The sequence below is a fragment of the Muntiacus reevesi genome, chromosome 13 (assembly GCF_963930625.1).
Source record: "Muntiacus reevesi chromosome 13, mMunRee1.1, whole genome shotgun sequence".
Taxonomy (NCBI): domain Eukaryota; kingdom Metazoa; phylum Chordata; class Mammalia; order Artiodactyla; family Cervidae; genus Muntiacus; species Muntiacus reevesi.
Genome location: NC_089261.1, coordinates 46,639,603 through 46,656,047, shown reverse-complemented (window position 1 = coordinate 46,656,047; position 16,445 = coordinate 46,639,603). Strand labels below are relative to the sequence as shown.

The window sequence follows — 16,445 nt, the reverse complement described above, 5'->3', positions numbered from 1 at the left end:
ACAGCTGCTGCATCAGCCAGGAGAGAGGCTGTGTTATGGCTGCCGTACCAGCCGGGAGAGGATAAAGGTGTCTGCAGTTCTTACGGCTCCTAGGAACTCCTAGGCTCCTCTGCTTCAAGCCTCTTAGTTCGCTTCTTGGCTACCCTGGCTTCAGCCAACAGTGTGCATAGTGAGATACAGCAAGACAATTCATGTCATGAACAGGATCAGGGGATACAGAAGGCTTGGTTGGTTTTAGTTTTAGATGCTAAGTCATGTCTGACTCTTCTGTGACCCCATGGGCTGTAGCCTGCCACGCTCCCCTGTCCATTGGACTGCCCAGGCCAGAATACTGGAGTGGGTTGCCATTTCCTTCTCCAGGGGATCTTCCTGACCCAGGGATTGAACCCACCTCTCCTGCACTGGCAGATGGATTTTTTTTTTTTTTAAACCACTGAGCCACCTGGGAAGCCCTATGTATTACAGGGCACAATATAATTCTTCTTAACAATATAAGACTTGCAAAAACAGTCATAATTATTTCACTGTTAAGCACTAAGAGAAATATATGATATATATCAAAGGGAAAGAATGGAAGGTAAATAAAAATACATGAAAGTGTTAGTCGTGTTGATTTCTTCATGGCCCCATGGATCCACCAGGCTCCTCTGTCCATGGAATTCTCCAGGCAAGAATACTGGAGTGGGTAGCCATTCCCTTCTCCAGAGGATATTCCAGACCCATGGATCGAACTTGGGTCTCTTACATTGCAGGTGGGTTATTTTCATACTGGGCCAAAAACACATATCTGTGAACACAGTGTTAAGTATAAAACTTATAAATCGCTTTCAAAATTAAAGTGTTTATCATGAAAATTATGGAATATCATTAGACTATTATCTAAAAGTCATCATATTTGGACATATAAATTTCAAAATATCTATCAAATTAGACTGTAGGTTGAAACAAGGTACCTATTTTAAAAATGGTAAATGAAACCTAAGAAACAATAATAATATAAAAGTAAAAGTATTTTTTTTTCAGTTCAGTTCAATCACTCAGTCAAGTCGGACTCTTTGCGACCCCATCGACTGCAGCATGCCAGGCTTCCCTGTCCATCACCAACTCCCCGTATCTTGCTCAAACTCAAGTCCATTCACTCAGTGATGCCATCTGGCCATCTCAACTTCTGTTGTACCCTTCTCCTCCCCTTCAATCTTTCCCAGCACCAGGGTTTTTCTAATGAGTTAGCTCTTCGCATCAAGTGGACAAAGTATTGGAGCTTCACCCTCAACATCAGTCCTTCCAATGAATATTCAGGACTGATTTCCTTTAGGGTTCACTGGTTTGATCTCCTTGCAGTCCAAGGGACTCTCAAGAGTCTTCAACAACACAGTTCAAAAGTATCAATTCAATAAATTCTTTTATATTTCAATTTTTTCATATGGCTAAATTATAATTTAAATTAATTAGAATTAGCCCAATAGTAAGAAATACAGAGATCTTCCCAAGGGTTCAGTGGTAAAAAAAAAATCCATCTTCCAAGGCAGGAGATGTGGGTTTGATCCTTGACTTGCGAAGACCCCTCCTGAAGTAAGAAATGGCAACCCACTCCAGTATTCCTGCCTGGAAAATCCCATGGAACAGAGGAGCCTAGTGGGCTACAGTTCACCAGAGTCAGACAGGATTGAGCAACTGAGCCCACGCAGTATTAGACTCTATGGAAAGAAACATAAACTCTCGAAAACTTCTCAAATATATACAGCTAATTCATCTTGTTGTACAGCAGAAGTTATCAAAACACTGTAAAGCAATTATATGCCAGTAAAAAAAGATAAGAAAAAAAATTCACTCTTACCAATCAATATAATGGAAGACAATTTCCAAGTATTTAGAAAGTAAAATAAACAAAGTATAGCAACACAAAATAACATAGTACAAAGACAACTACTGATAAGGATAAGTGGACAATTGGATAAGCAAGCATATGTGAGTAGTTGAAAATGGCTAATAATTTTCATTCCTTAGCAGTGACAGGTTGACATATCCTTTTCCCTCACATTTTACCTGACAGTCCCTAAACTATTTCTACTGTTATTTCATATCAAACTCTTATTGTTTTCCCTGTTAGTCCCCAAAGTTCTGGTGCCTTCCTTCTCTCCTATCCTAGTAGTGAATGAGGTCCCGTTCATGTTCTTTTCTACTCTTAATAAAAGACAATGGGACACAGCAACAAAGTTATGCACTTGAGAAAATCATATTAGAATGGTCATGGCACAGCAGGTTGGAGAGGCTAATGTGAGCTCCCATTTGGAAATTTTCTGAGCACTCACTTATTTTTAACTCATTCTCACCCAATCTTTGATGTAAAAAGTGTCCACCAATTACTTCCAAAACTGCAATTTGCTTTTACAGTGGGAATCCTATGTCTTTGTTTTGTGCCCAAGTTTTGTGGCTCTTAGCCAAAGAACTCCATAAACACTTAAAGAGAATATTGGTTAAAAAAAAAAAATCACGAAGTAGGAAAGCATTATCATCTCATCCATTGATTTTTGCACTCAATGGAAATTTTCATAATTTCTATTTCAGTACCAGGATTCCAAAAGTACAGCATGAAGCAAGGGATAATGATACAATTTAATTTTGAGTGATTATTGCTAAATAAAACTTCTGGTAAAATAAATGTTATTACCCAGGGTGAAAAAAAGAACATTTTGAGTCTGAAATGTGAGAACAAATTAAGAAAAATTGGAATAAGTGCACTTACAATTACATTTCTAAAACTATACTGAACTTCATTACAAATACTATTAGCAGCTGCATCAGAAGTGTGCAGCTTTGTTAATAAATGTGCTCTCCTTTTGGTTTGTATTGACAGTGTTTGAGTAAGAAATAACGGATGGTACATTTACACTAAAGTATGTCACAAAGATTTGTAGGACAATGATGTATCGATTGAACATTCAAATGTGGAAGCTATCAGCAGGTAACCTCAGTTCATTTCTTGGAGAATGCTTGGCATGGCAGAGAAAATTTCAATACCCTTTGGCCATGGAGGCACAGGAATTGCAAGCAGCAAGTGTCCTTCCCACTCAAGTTTTAGAGTTGCCAGAATCACTGGAGAACAACTCTCCAAAATCCAATACAAATTTAGACTCTAAACTGTAGCATAATATGTCATTGTAAATTATTTAAAACTTCCAGTGAGTTCACTGCAGTGTGCATTCACATCTGTCTTTATAAATAACATGCTTTTTCTTCATGTACTGAATTATAAAAGCCATAACCAGTTCATCTCGAACAACCCCGTCCTTCTTTCTGACATATTATTCAGCCACATTATTTTGGAGAGATCAACTTACACATCACCCAGAAATATTCAGGCCCTGGAGATAATATTAGCAAGAAAACATTCCATTAGCAAATCCTGCCCACTCAGATACAGATATTCTACCTTCAACATGTTAAAACTTGTTTACATCAGAATATAGTCTCATCTCTCAGAAAACAATACTTCTTCCACAGGTTTTCAAGGCAGTTAAATTGTTGACCTAGAAATACCTTTCAACGTAATAATCACAGAAAATAATTTTATATTTATAACCTGGCCATCTTAAAGCTTAGTTAATTAGCTTAGATGATTAGTTTAGCTATAACCTATGGGGGGAAAAAAGCTAAAATATTATTTTGCTTTTGAGCTTTTCTCATTGGGCTCTATTTCCAAAAATTTTTGTTCTTGTAGAGAAATATTTCAACTCACTGTCTGATGTGTGAACTTTGAATGTTAGCCAAGCACTAAGGAATATAATGAAACAGGTGACCTTTTCATTCTTCAGTGATAGCTGTATGTGATCCCAGGCCTCCAGCACACATGTTTAGTACACAGAGTTACGGCTAATCATCTTGCTTAGCATGTCTCAGCCTGTGACTGGCTTAAGAAAAGCAGCAACTGTTTTATTTAATTAATTAATCAGTGAAATACTGATCTATGTTGAAAAGTAATACCATATTGCTAATAAAGTAGAAATAAATTCAACACAATGGAAAAACTATACTGATCTCAATTATATTGGTGCCTCTCTTACATTGCTACATATATATGAATCACCTATGTGACGTAAATAATGCATATGACATGTGCACTTTCAGGCTTCATAATTATTTCCAGAAAATACTCTATCAACAGCTTTAATGATCATACAACTGTCAGAGTTTTATACTTTAAGCAATTGAGAATATTTCCCAAAACAGAATTACTAACCAGCAATTTGCTGTCACTTTTTTAGTCTTTACTTAATAAACTTTTAGCTGTTCCCTTCTTGAGGGGATTGTCCCAACCGAGGGATTGAAGCCAGGTCTCCCATATTGCAAGCAGATTCTTCACCAGCTGAGTCACTGGGGAAGCCCTTAAACATTTAAAGCATGACATAAAATAAAATTTCACCTTTAAAAAACATTTTTATTTTTTAAAAATGTATATATTGAAAAAAATAAAAATAAAAAAATAAAATAAAAAAGGTATATATTGATATACATATAATTGAATCACTTTTCTATATAGCAGAAATTAACACAACATCATAAACCAACTATATTTCAATTAAAAAAATCAAAATAATAAAAACCTTTTATACTTTCCATCCATTGATTTTAAAACATAGTGGTAATGTATATTTAAGGTAATAATAAAATGTTATTGCATACATACCATATAGACCGGTTATGATTAGGTTTGATCGAATGATTCGTTTTTATTGCTTTTCTAAGTTAAAAAACGAAGTATATAATCTAAGATCAATAAATATAATTCAAATTTAATTTTCCTGTCACTGAATTACATTCACACTTTGCCAATAGTGTAAAATAATGAAGTTATATAATTAAGTCTTCCAAATAGACATTAGTCCTTTGAAAAATACATTATATGCTTGGAACAGTTCTTTAGTAATGAAAATACAAGTGTAAGTAGATAACTCTTATTATTACCAAGAAATGAAAAGTTATATCACAACATGGCAAATGATTACTCAGGCTGTTTACTCCATGGGCTATTTACTAGTGACACATATTTTATATTTTCTTATGAAAATGTGCTTATTTGTATAGCATGTTGGAATCATTTGTTAACAATTATGGATTTGCTATAAAGTAAGCTTGCCCTGAAATATTATTATGAATTTATAGTGAATTTATAGGATCTAGTAAGAATTCTACTATAGAAAACTATAACCAAAGGAAAACCTCCCATGCATTATGTAAAATCAAAAAATGATATACTAATACGCATATGTACAGTATGTTCTCCTATACTCTCAGGCTGATTCTTTATATTTCTGTAAGATGTCTGTACATGCTTTCAGAGTATAATATGCATTTGTACTCAGAGCAGCAGTAGGTGGCAACTAGGGAGACATTTTTGTCCTTTTCTGCTTGGAGAAAGTGAATTAAGATAATAAAGGGACATACATGTTCAAGGTCACAGAACCAAGAAGCTGTGAAGCTGGGGTAGAGCATAGGCCATCAAACTCACATAAGAAAACTTTTCCAACCAAAATCTGCTGCCATCACAATATTCATACAAAGAAAACTGAGAGAACTGATAACATAGAATATTCCTTTACTTTGGCATTAACCATTGACAACCTCCTAGCGATTCACCCATTTGAGGAGGTCATTCCTGGTCAAAGCTAACATTTACTGTGGGATACGTAGAGTAGTATTTAAGACATAACGTCTTTGCAGGAGCCTCCAAACTCCAAATGCCAATTTGACGTGTTGGTGCCTAATGACAGCCAACAAACTCAAGTACATACACATCATTCTCTTAAACAAGAGGTTTAAAATATGAGAAATGTATTTTCCTCTTTGATGAAATGAATACACTAAGGGGGTTTATTACTTGCACAAATAAATTGCCAGAAATAGACTCTAAGTGGAATAAAAAAGAAAGCAGGAGTAGAAATGATCAGATAGATAAAGACATGAAGTGTATGCAGAAATAGATTCAACTCATATTTTATATCCAGTGTTTCAAAGACCTCTGTTCCTCTTACATTTTGCCCTTTTCCTTTCTTTTAAGAAGGACTATACTAGCACTCCTTTTATATTATTTTCTTTTTTGTTTTCTTCTTACCAATCAGATTCTGTTTGCATTATTTCACTAGCGTCTTAACCTTAAGACTCTCTTTGTGGTCTTGAATCTTGCACTAATGTACTTCCTTCTACTAACCACTCTCCTTAAACTATGAAGAAGAGAATGAGGACAGCCTGAGAGAAAAGATCCAAGTTATATCATGTACAACCAGGAAATTCTAATACCACCATATGCAGACTCATGCCGTATGAAAAGCATGAGTAATAAATGAGGCGCCAAGGAGGTTCTATCCCCAACAGGAAAATTCTGAAGTTAGAAAAATAGTAATAAAACTGAGCAGCCTCATAGACAGTAGATTTATGCTTTAAAGTTGTTAAAGCCCTACTCTTAACCAGCCAGTGGGGCAGAAGCATTCCCATGGATCATAAATCACAGGTTTTTCTACAGTATTCAGCGTTCACCTTCATGTTACTACTAAGACAAATACTACCTTGTAGTTCAACAAAATTTGCATTATGTGGTAGAATTATATGAATTGCCAATCCAGTTCTCTGGAGTGCCTGCAGATTGTCATAAAATAACAAAAGCAACACTATATTATGGAATTGCTGCTCACAGCACTATTCTTGATGGTGGGCCAAAGTACTGGAGAGCTTGAGAGTTTAGTTAGAGCTTTAGAGTTCAGTCATAAAAACACATTTGAGCAAGGTATGGCTATTTGAAAAGCTTGTGTTCATTTTTCTACAGACCAAATGTGGAAGTAACATCAAACACAAAATCCCAGCAATTCCTAGTAGCCAGTCTCACAGAAAATCTCCAAAATTATAAGAAACAATGGACTTTAGAAAGTAAATTACTACAAAACTTTTATCAATAGATAAAAGGCATAGAATTAGCCCTTTTATAGATATCAGCAATCAGAAATATGTGGTTAAAAACTTAACGTGAACAATATAAGCCTCATTTTCAGCTTTCTATTTACATTTGTTCAAGGACCTGCCTTATAATAACCAATTACTACCCTCATGTCCCCACGAGAACCCACTGTATAATTAATATGGTTCCATAGTCAATGAATGAGGATATTAACTTACACATGTTAAGTAAATCATTTTACCTAGTATGAAACAGATTTTATGGTATGAAATAAATTAACTATCAAGGATTGCTTATAAAAATTGGCAATTAATGGGGCTATATCTTCACTGGAGTTAGAAATACTGAGTTCCTGTTAAAAATATTGAGAAATTGAAAAGAATATTGACTGCTAAGTTAAACATAAAATCTCATAAAATTTTTAGATTCAGGAGAAATTAAATGGAAACCATATGTAGAGTAACTCTGAGGTGAGGATGAAGGAAAAATCTCACTTGTCATATATTATTTGAGTCATATTTATATCATTGATACTTTGAAAATATACATTATTGGTTTGAAGTGTTATTTGTTGGATGGAGTATATACTAAGATGAAATATTTGAGATTCCATGTTTTTTATTAGCGATGATGCTTAGACACACATATGTTCACGTCTTTCTGCCAAATTTAATCGGAATTGGAGCAGCATGTTCAAAACTGAGTAGATATAGCCCCGGTATAGCCACAATAACCTTGAGGTATAAGAATGTAGAGGAGCTGAGAATGGCTTGAAAAAGAAGCAGGAGAGAGAGTGGGAGAGAAGATGATATCCATAATACTGAGAAGTAGGAATTGATTTGGAAAACTTTCTTCCCCGTAAAGCTTCCAGAAAGTTTCAGACTTGGAGGGTCTTTTTGTAACGGCAATAGGATATAGGAAAGTATTCACAGTAATTGCATTTGGAACAACTGGGCCAGCTTACTACCGTGACCATCATCACCACAGAGAATAGCAATAAAAACATTTTGCATTTTAAAGAGTTGCCAGAATTGAGCAGAGTCCTAGTGGGAATGTTAGGGTAAGAGAGCAAACCTTTCTGAGCATAGTGCATATGCTGTGTTACAGGAGTGTGTGCAGTGAATCCTGCCTGCTAACACTGCTCAGATAGGTACGGAGTGCTCAGTCAGCTATCCCATTCAGAGAAGCTGACAAAAATAAATCTACCCAAAAAGAGATTAACCAATCTTATCATTCATTCACAAATATAAACCAATATCTAAGTATGGCCAAATTGAAGAGAGCAAATAAAAGTACAAAGAAACTAAAAATTAGCTATGGAGAAAACGATGATCATTCAGGGAGTAAGTGAAACTGAAGAAAATTCTAGTCAGTACTTTCAGATTGATTAGAGAAAATATTTGCAACTAAAACTTACAAAAATAGAGCTACCTAAAAATGAATACTCAAAAGACCAAACAAAATTCTTGGTAACGAAAATGTAATGATAGAAAAAGTAAGATGAATGTAACACCAAGGAAACCTTCCAGAACATAAAGGTGAAAGGCTAAGACATAAAGAGAAATGATGAGAGGAGGCAGTATAAATTCAGAAGGCTAAATTTTGCTCTGTGCTGAGCTATGCTCAGTAGCTCAGTCATGTTCAACTCTTTGTGATTCCATGGACCATAGCACGCCAGCCTCCTCTGTCCATGGGATTTTCCAGGCAAGGATACAAGAGTGTATTGCTATTTCCTTCTCCAAGGAATCTTCCCAACCCAGGGATCAAACCTATGTCTACTGCATTGGCAGGCAGATTCTTTACCACTGTGCCACCTGGGAAGCCCAAATTTTGCCCTACTGGGAAGTAAATAAATAGAAATAAAAGGAAATACAGAATGGGAAGGAGTACTCATAGATACAGTGAAAGAAAAAGCCCCATGTCTCAAAATAAAAGGATTTTGAAGTGATATGGCCTCTACCTACCAGGCAGGAAAAAAAAATGACAAAAGAAAGAAACAAATATTTCTGAACAAAACCTTTTCTTTTTAGAACAGGTAGCCACAGAAAAAAAAAATTAAGAAATTAATAATGGGTACATGATCTGGTCGCTTACCTGGCAAAGAAACTGCCGCAATGCAGGAGAAACCAATTCAATTCCTGAGTTGGGAAGATACGCTGGAGAAGGGATCAGCTACCCACTCCAGTATTCTTTGGCTTCCCTGATGGCTCAGCTGGTAAAGAATCCACCTGCAATGTGGGAGACCTGGGTTCGAATCCAGGGTTGGGAAGATCCCCTGGTGAAGGGAACAGCTACCCACTCCAGCATTCTGGCCTGGAGAATCCCATGGGCTGTATAGTCCATGGGGTCACAAAGAGTAGGATACGACTCAAAGACTTTCATGGGATAAAACAGGATATGATGACATTTGTGAGCAATGGAAGGCAAATGTTTCTTACATGAGCAGACAAGGCCAAAAAAGATCAACAAATATTTGAGTGTCTGCTATGAGTTAGGCATCATTTAAAGTGCTAGAGCTATACATAGGCATAGAAAGACAGACACTAGAATTTATCAGATTTATCCTTGGAGCTGTAAGGAAGCCATGTGACTGGAGACCAATTGTAGGCAAAAGAGTTTAGTATCACTTGCTCATGGGATGCCGCAAGTACAAGCCTTGAACCTGGCTCTTCAGACCAGAGTTCCAAGTGTGAAATCACTGCGGCAACACCTCAGCTTGAGGACAATGGGCAGAAGAATTGAGCAGAGCATCTCAATTCAAGAAGGCGGTGCTGGGCTGCAGGCCTTCAGGGCGGAGGTGCAGACACAGCATCTGGGTGTGAGCAGCACAGTTGGGCCCCATCCCTCTCCCAGAACACTGCCCCCTCCCCTCTGAAAAGATCCCTATAAAACAACCTTAGTCACTGCCTCTCAGGGACAGCATCTGCTCTAGATCCTAGGCTCAAAAATCTCCATTCTCTGATCAGAGAATGAGTTTCCTTTGTTTCTGACTTGGGGGGGAAGAAAAATCTTCGTGATGTTTATATTCTAAGTGAAGGAAAAGAGTTGAACAAACAAAAAGTAACTTAAAGTGATACATACTATAAAGAATATCTATGTAAGAGCATAAAATGTGATCAGGGTACACTATAGACAAGTTTGTAATTTCAGAACTGGGAAGCTTAGGGAAAAAATCTGCAGAGGTAAATCCATTCCAAGTAGGAAGCAAGCTGAAACTTGGCATGATGTTGAATCTTCAGAGACTCTAAGTTTATATTCCACCAGTAAATGTTCATTGTTCTGCATATGAAGCAGAAAGACATAGAAGTTACTCTAAGAATTTTTAAAAATGCTTTTAATGGTGGTGGAATTACTGTGATATCAGAAAACGAGAGTTCCTTTATCTATTAAGGAAAGTTTGGATTTTCCTGTCTTAAATGTTGTCTGTCCAAAAATTCTGTGATATTGCAAAACACTCAAAAGTTTAAAAGGCACTTAAACTAAACCACCTAAGATACATTTAAATATGGTTAGCTCTATATAAAGCAGTCATTAAAACACCACTGAATCACAGAAAATTTGAAACAATATATCTATCCATGGATAGTGGATTGTTTCAAGAGCTATGTTATTTCCTGTTAATGGCATATGTAAGCAGTCTTTAAAAAAAAAGTGAGAAGCATTCCACAGTATATTTTTTTATCTAATATCAAGTTAAAATGTAATATAATGCCAGCTTCTACTAGAAATACACAAAAGAGTAATGGTGAGAGAGAAGGTTGTTATATAATATATTGTGTAAGTCTTACCATAACTTTCTTGTTTTCTTTACCATATGCAGTTGCTATTTTTAAGATAATTTAAGCAACTAATTAAATGAAATTATCTGTACTAAAATAAAAGGCATCCAAAGCACCTTCAAGTTTTAAAGGCCTTCATAAAAGTATGAGTGCAATTTCAATTGTAAGAAATCACAAAAGAACACAATGTAGCTTATAAATATACAAACAAAAACATTTATCTTTATCTTTAAAGATAAGAGATATAAAATACATATAAAATACCAGCATACACAAAACTGTTATTTGCAACGATCTCTGAAGAGAACTTTAGAATCAAGGTTGAGGGAAGAAGAAAAAAAATGAAAAACAACTAGCCATTCAATCATTTCTGTATCTTTAATTATTTTAAAAGAACATATTACTTCTATAAAATAAAAGTAAATGGATAATATACATGTGTGTTTATACATGTATAAACAACTGGAATACATATACGACTTTTTCAAAGCATTTGACTCTGCCTTAATATGTTAACCAAATTGGAATTTTACTGATTAATTATAATGTCTGTGTTTGGTTGTTTATAGGGAGATTTATTATAACATTTTAATGGAGATACCTGTCTATAGGTAATATAAATATAGTCATTTACAAATACATTGTGTAGAAATTTTCAGATACAAATTTGATTAGAAAAAAACAGTAAGTTACTGATTTGGGAAATGTTCACTTATTTATGTAGGTGAATGTTCTTCACTGTAATTTATAGCACAATAGATTATTTAGCTGAAGAATGCTAAATTTTTAATTTATCTTAGTACTGTTCTGTCCAGCCTACAACATTGTCTCTAAAATATATGGACAGATGGTGGGAATCAATTTAAATTTTTTAAAAATGAAATGGATATGCAAAAATATGCAAGATAGAAAAAGGTACTGATTTCATTATTCCCCGAAACTAAAGCCACATATTAAGAAAGGCTGTCGGCTCCCTTCCGAACACTAAAAGATAATGAAATACATTTTTGTGATACTTGGATTTACTGTATTTTGGACCACTTTCTTAGACTAGATCAGCCTGCACTTTAACCAATAAATCCCAAAACAAAGCATACTTGTCAGTTATTTGAAAAAAGAGAAGTAATGGCATATCCCCTAAACTTAGTCCTAAACTTAGGTAATTTAGAAATAAAGAGCATTTTATACTAAAATTTTAAGACACACTCTTAAGAGCACTGTCCATACCAACAGATTCATTGAATTTCTCCTTGTTCTTTGGTCTTCAGTAAAAACTTTTGCCCTAATTTAATGCAATTCAGCAAACATTTAATTCAATCTAATTGCTTTTGAAATCCAGAAAGCACAACTCTGACAAAACAAACTTGAAAAATTAGCTACTGGTCATGCATGGGCTCCAAAAAAAATGCGTATTTTCTCAGTTTCTTTAGTAATGATATTTTTAAATAATGCAATTTATTCATCTTTTATATAAAACTCAGTGAATTCTCCTGTTCACTTTAATGACAACTATGACATTAGCCCAAATTATAAAATTTTATAAATCTAAAGTTGTTCATGATGTAGACTTATCCAAAGAAATCTTTTCATGATACAAACAGAAATCTCTTTAAATTGGTTGGATAATAGTAGTAAAATTTTCCATTTTAAAATATTTAATGCTGATTAATGTGCCATGCCATACACATGCCCTTTTATATTTTATAACTTGTGTTTCTGAACAAAAATTGAATGAGAAAACTATCTAACTTTAAATTATTCACTGCAATATTTTTTACTGTGTGAAATTCAGACAAAATGTCTACAGGAATAGCCTATAAAAATTGGTAGTATGCAAATGCAAACAAAAACAGAGTCTGTATAATGAAAACCATTAGTGTCACCTGATAATCAATTAAATTAGAGTGTCCAGAGAGTGGTGTGTCTTCACAGACCTGCCCTCGAGCTGATAGGCGTTAAGGACAGTGGTGAGAATACCTAGACTTCAGGAAGTCACCTCCAAAAGGCTCACAGGCAGTCGTCTCCAGCCTTGGATATGCCAGCCACCGTTGACTTTTACCCAGACTCATTCAACAGCCATCTGGCTGACTTCCTGTTCAGTTTGCTTCCTTAGAGTTTTTACAGCATCTCAAATCACCAGTGGAAATGGTTCTTATGAAACAGAATGCAATCTTTTAAAAGGATAAAACCAAAATCTTCCTAAGACTTCTCATAACAACCCCAATAAAATTCTACCTCTGTAGGACTGGACAGAGGCTCCCACTTGATAAGGCCCTGCTTATCATTTCTGATTTCATCCCATTCTACAACATTCTGCCTTTCCCTGCCTACTATTTCTCATTTTCTTAAGTATGCCACCCTCACTCATTTTCCAGAGCTTCTTATACTTGCTGATCTAATATGCTCTGTTAGAGATTCCACAGGGCAACCCTCTTCCCATATGTATTTTTTGAAGTGTCATTCATAATATTGACCATCTTAAATAATTCAGCAATACTTATCTAAACACCATCATTCTCTATCACATTACAGTTTTTATCTTCTAATTTAGTATCTGAATATACCTGGAGTTGTCTAACTTATTTTTTCAATGATGATTCACTATCTGCTCCTTCTATGGAAGGGGTCGTCCTTGTCATTATTTTGTCACTAGTGTATAATTCATTGGCTGGAAAAAAGTAGGTGCTTAAATACCTGTGAGCTGGCAGATGAAATGTCATCTCTGGTTTCATTACATCTCCATCTAGAACTCCTATTTGAGCAATAAATATTGAAATTGCTAGATATTCCTACTATTCTTCTTAACTTGTTATTTTTACTTCTTCATCTGTCCTTTAACTCTTTGTGCTAGGAAAAATCCCGTACTTGACTTATTTAGGGTCTATTTTCCAGTTTAACATATTTTTTTTAAAGGGGAAGAAGATTATATTTTAGGCTTAAAAGAACAGATACGATTTCTTTTTCAGAGCATTTATTTCTGTTTAATAGATAGATGCCATTTCTACTAGTTATAGTCATATTTTTCACACAAATATTAAAATCTTGCCAGTTTGTTTTATTACTCCTATTTTTTTGAATACCAGCTTCTGCTATTGCATTTAGTATCTCTGAAAACTTTGCTGATATTTTTGAGCTCTATTGATTTGCTCAAATTTTTATTGTAACTATTATTAATATATTAATATTATAAAGTTGCTTTAAGTGTATCAGCAACAGTTTAGAAATCGAACATTCAGGCATATTTGGAGGAAGAATTTTATATTTTTAGTGAGATATTGAATAAATAACCTCTCTATCACATGGAGAGATGAGATATAAAAGAGGGTTGCAATAAATACTCAGTTTAAAATAATTTGCAGCTGTCCTAATTATGTCATATAATATGAGTCAAATGCTTTCTATGTGAAGGTTATACAGTCTGATGTTCCATTAAAATAAAAGTTCAGCAAAGCACCTTTACTGATCTATCCATTATGTTTCTGTCCATGAAATTAGCATATATGAAAGTGAAAACTTTGTTTATGATGTACTCTATTCCAAGAACATTGCACAGCAAAAAAAAAAATTTAACTGTCATGTTCTTCTATTATTTTACTTTACACTTCATTTGTTTCATTTGTTTCTGTTACATAGCCTTGTACTTCATTATTACTCATTGTTACTAACAGGCACATTCGATTTGGTTCCAATAGAAGTTTCTGTCATCTATTGAACTATGAAACTAATGACTGTAACATGTAACAGGTTTAATTACATGTATTGATTCTAAAGTGTTTATCTCCTTGTTTGTTTCCTAAAAATAATCTGGTTAGCTCAATTTATAATTTATTGATGAGTTAAGTTAATCTTGCAAAAGGAAATCTTTTAATGTCTACAGGTGATGTGTTTAACATAACTCATGTTATTTTGTACTTGGAAAGCACGTAACATTATTTCACAATCAAAACAAGATTCAACCTTTTCTTCTGACATTCAGATTATTTTGGCCTTCTGAGTTCTTTTAACAGTAACTAATAAAATACTAGCTAGATAACTTATTAAACCTTTTCAGTATTTGTGTGACTATTTCTATGAAAACTGATGAAAGGATTTTATCAATGACTGTGTCTCTCTCTCACACACAAAACTCTAGGTATGAAGGTATTATTTTTGTTACTTTTCTGTTCTGCAATTCATTTATTCTAACCATTTGGATATTCCACTGAAATGTCTATTCAGTTCTATTAGATCTTTGGTCATACACCTGAAGAGGCAGTTTGTTCTTACTTTTATCTGTCTATCTATCTGTCTATCTATCTACCTATTCACCTATTATTAAATTTTATAACTAGTAAGTTTTTACTTAATAAATTGATAGCTTGAAAGCTCATAACCATATCTGTGACCCACCTAAGGCAAGTAAGCATCCTAGTATCATTCTCAAATCCACTTTAAAACCATAGTTGGTTTGTCTTTCTTTTACTTCTTTTTACCCTACACAGTTATGTCCTGCATTGGCAAGGAATATTGGTAAATTAATTAAATTATATGCACACACACACACTCCTTTATCTACTTCTGCTTCCCTCCATGTTCAGTGAAGTGAAGTGAAGTGAAGTCGGTCAGTTGTGTCCAACTCTTTGCGATCTCATGGACTGTAGCCTACCAGGCTTCTCAGTCCATGGGATTTTCCAGGCAAGAGAACTGGAGTGGGTTGCCTATTCCTTCTCCAGGAGATCTTCCCAACCCAGGGATCAGACCCAGGTCTCCCGCATTGTAGGCAGATGCTTTACCCTTTGAGCCACCAGGGAAGCCCATGTTCAGTACCAGTACTCTAATCCCATTCTCATCATATCTCCTGGGATTTTGCTATAGCCTCAAACTTCCTGAGTGGTTACTTCATCTGTATTTACTTATTTCTAATACCAGTGAAATTTCATCCCTGCTTAAATTAACTTTACTGGATACTCCAATAATGGAGCATTTGCAGCTGCCAATTTTGCATCCTTACGGCAGAAAATGAAGAAGAACTAAAGAGGCTCTTGATGAAAATAATAGAGGAGAGTGAAAAAGTTGGCTTAAAGCTCAACATTCAGAAAACTAAGATCATGGCATCTGGTCCCATCACTTCATGGCAAATAGATGGGGAAACAAGTGGAAACAGTGACAGACTTTATCTTTGGGGGCTCCAAAATCACTGCAGATGGTGTTTGCAGCCATGAAATTAAAGGATGCTTACTCCTTGGAAGGAAAGTTATGACAAACCTAGACAGCATATTAAAAAGCAGAGACATTACTTTGCCAACAAAGTTCTGTCTAGTCAAAGCAATGGTTTTTCCAGTAATCTTGTATGGATGTGAGAGTTGGACTGTAAAGAAAGCTGAGTGCAAGAATTGATGCTTTTGAACTGTGGTGTTGGAGAAGACTCTTGAGAGTCCCTTGGACTGCAAGGAGATCCAACCAGTCCACCCTAAAGGAAATTAGTCCTGAATATTCATTGGAAGGACTGATGCTGAAGCTGAAATTCTAATACTTTGGCCACCTGATGCAAAGACCTGACTCATTTGAAAAGACCCTGATACTGGAAAAGATTGAAGGCAGGAAGAGAAAGGGACGACAGAGGATGAGATGGTTGATGGCATCACCGACTCAATGGATATGAGTTTGAGTAAACTCTGGGAGTTGGTGAGGGACAAGGAGGCCTGGCGTGCTGCAGTCCATAGGGTTGCAAAGAGTTG

General features: G+C 35.1%; 1 long non-coding RNA gene across 1 annotated transcript in view; it reads right to left on the bottom strand.

The window, feature by feature from the left end:
* LOC136146051 (uncharacterized) overlaps positions 1-9,243 on the bottom strand; it is a 34,264-nt gene extending 25,021 nt beyond the window's left edge. Inside the window, exon 1 of the long non-coding RNA XR_010658888.1 lies at positions 9,044-9,243. This is a non-coding gene — a long non-coding RNA (uncharacterized lncRNA). The remainder of the gene's footprint in view (positions 1-9,043) is intronic.
* Between the last annotated feature and the right edge of the window lie 7,202 nt (positions 9,244-16,445).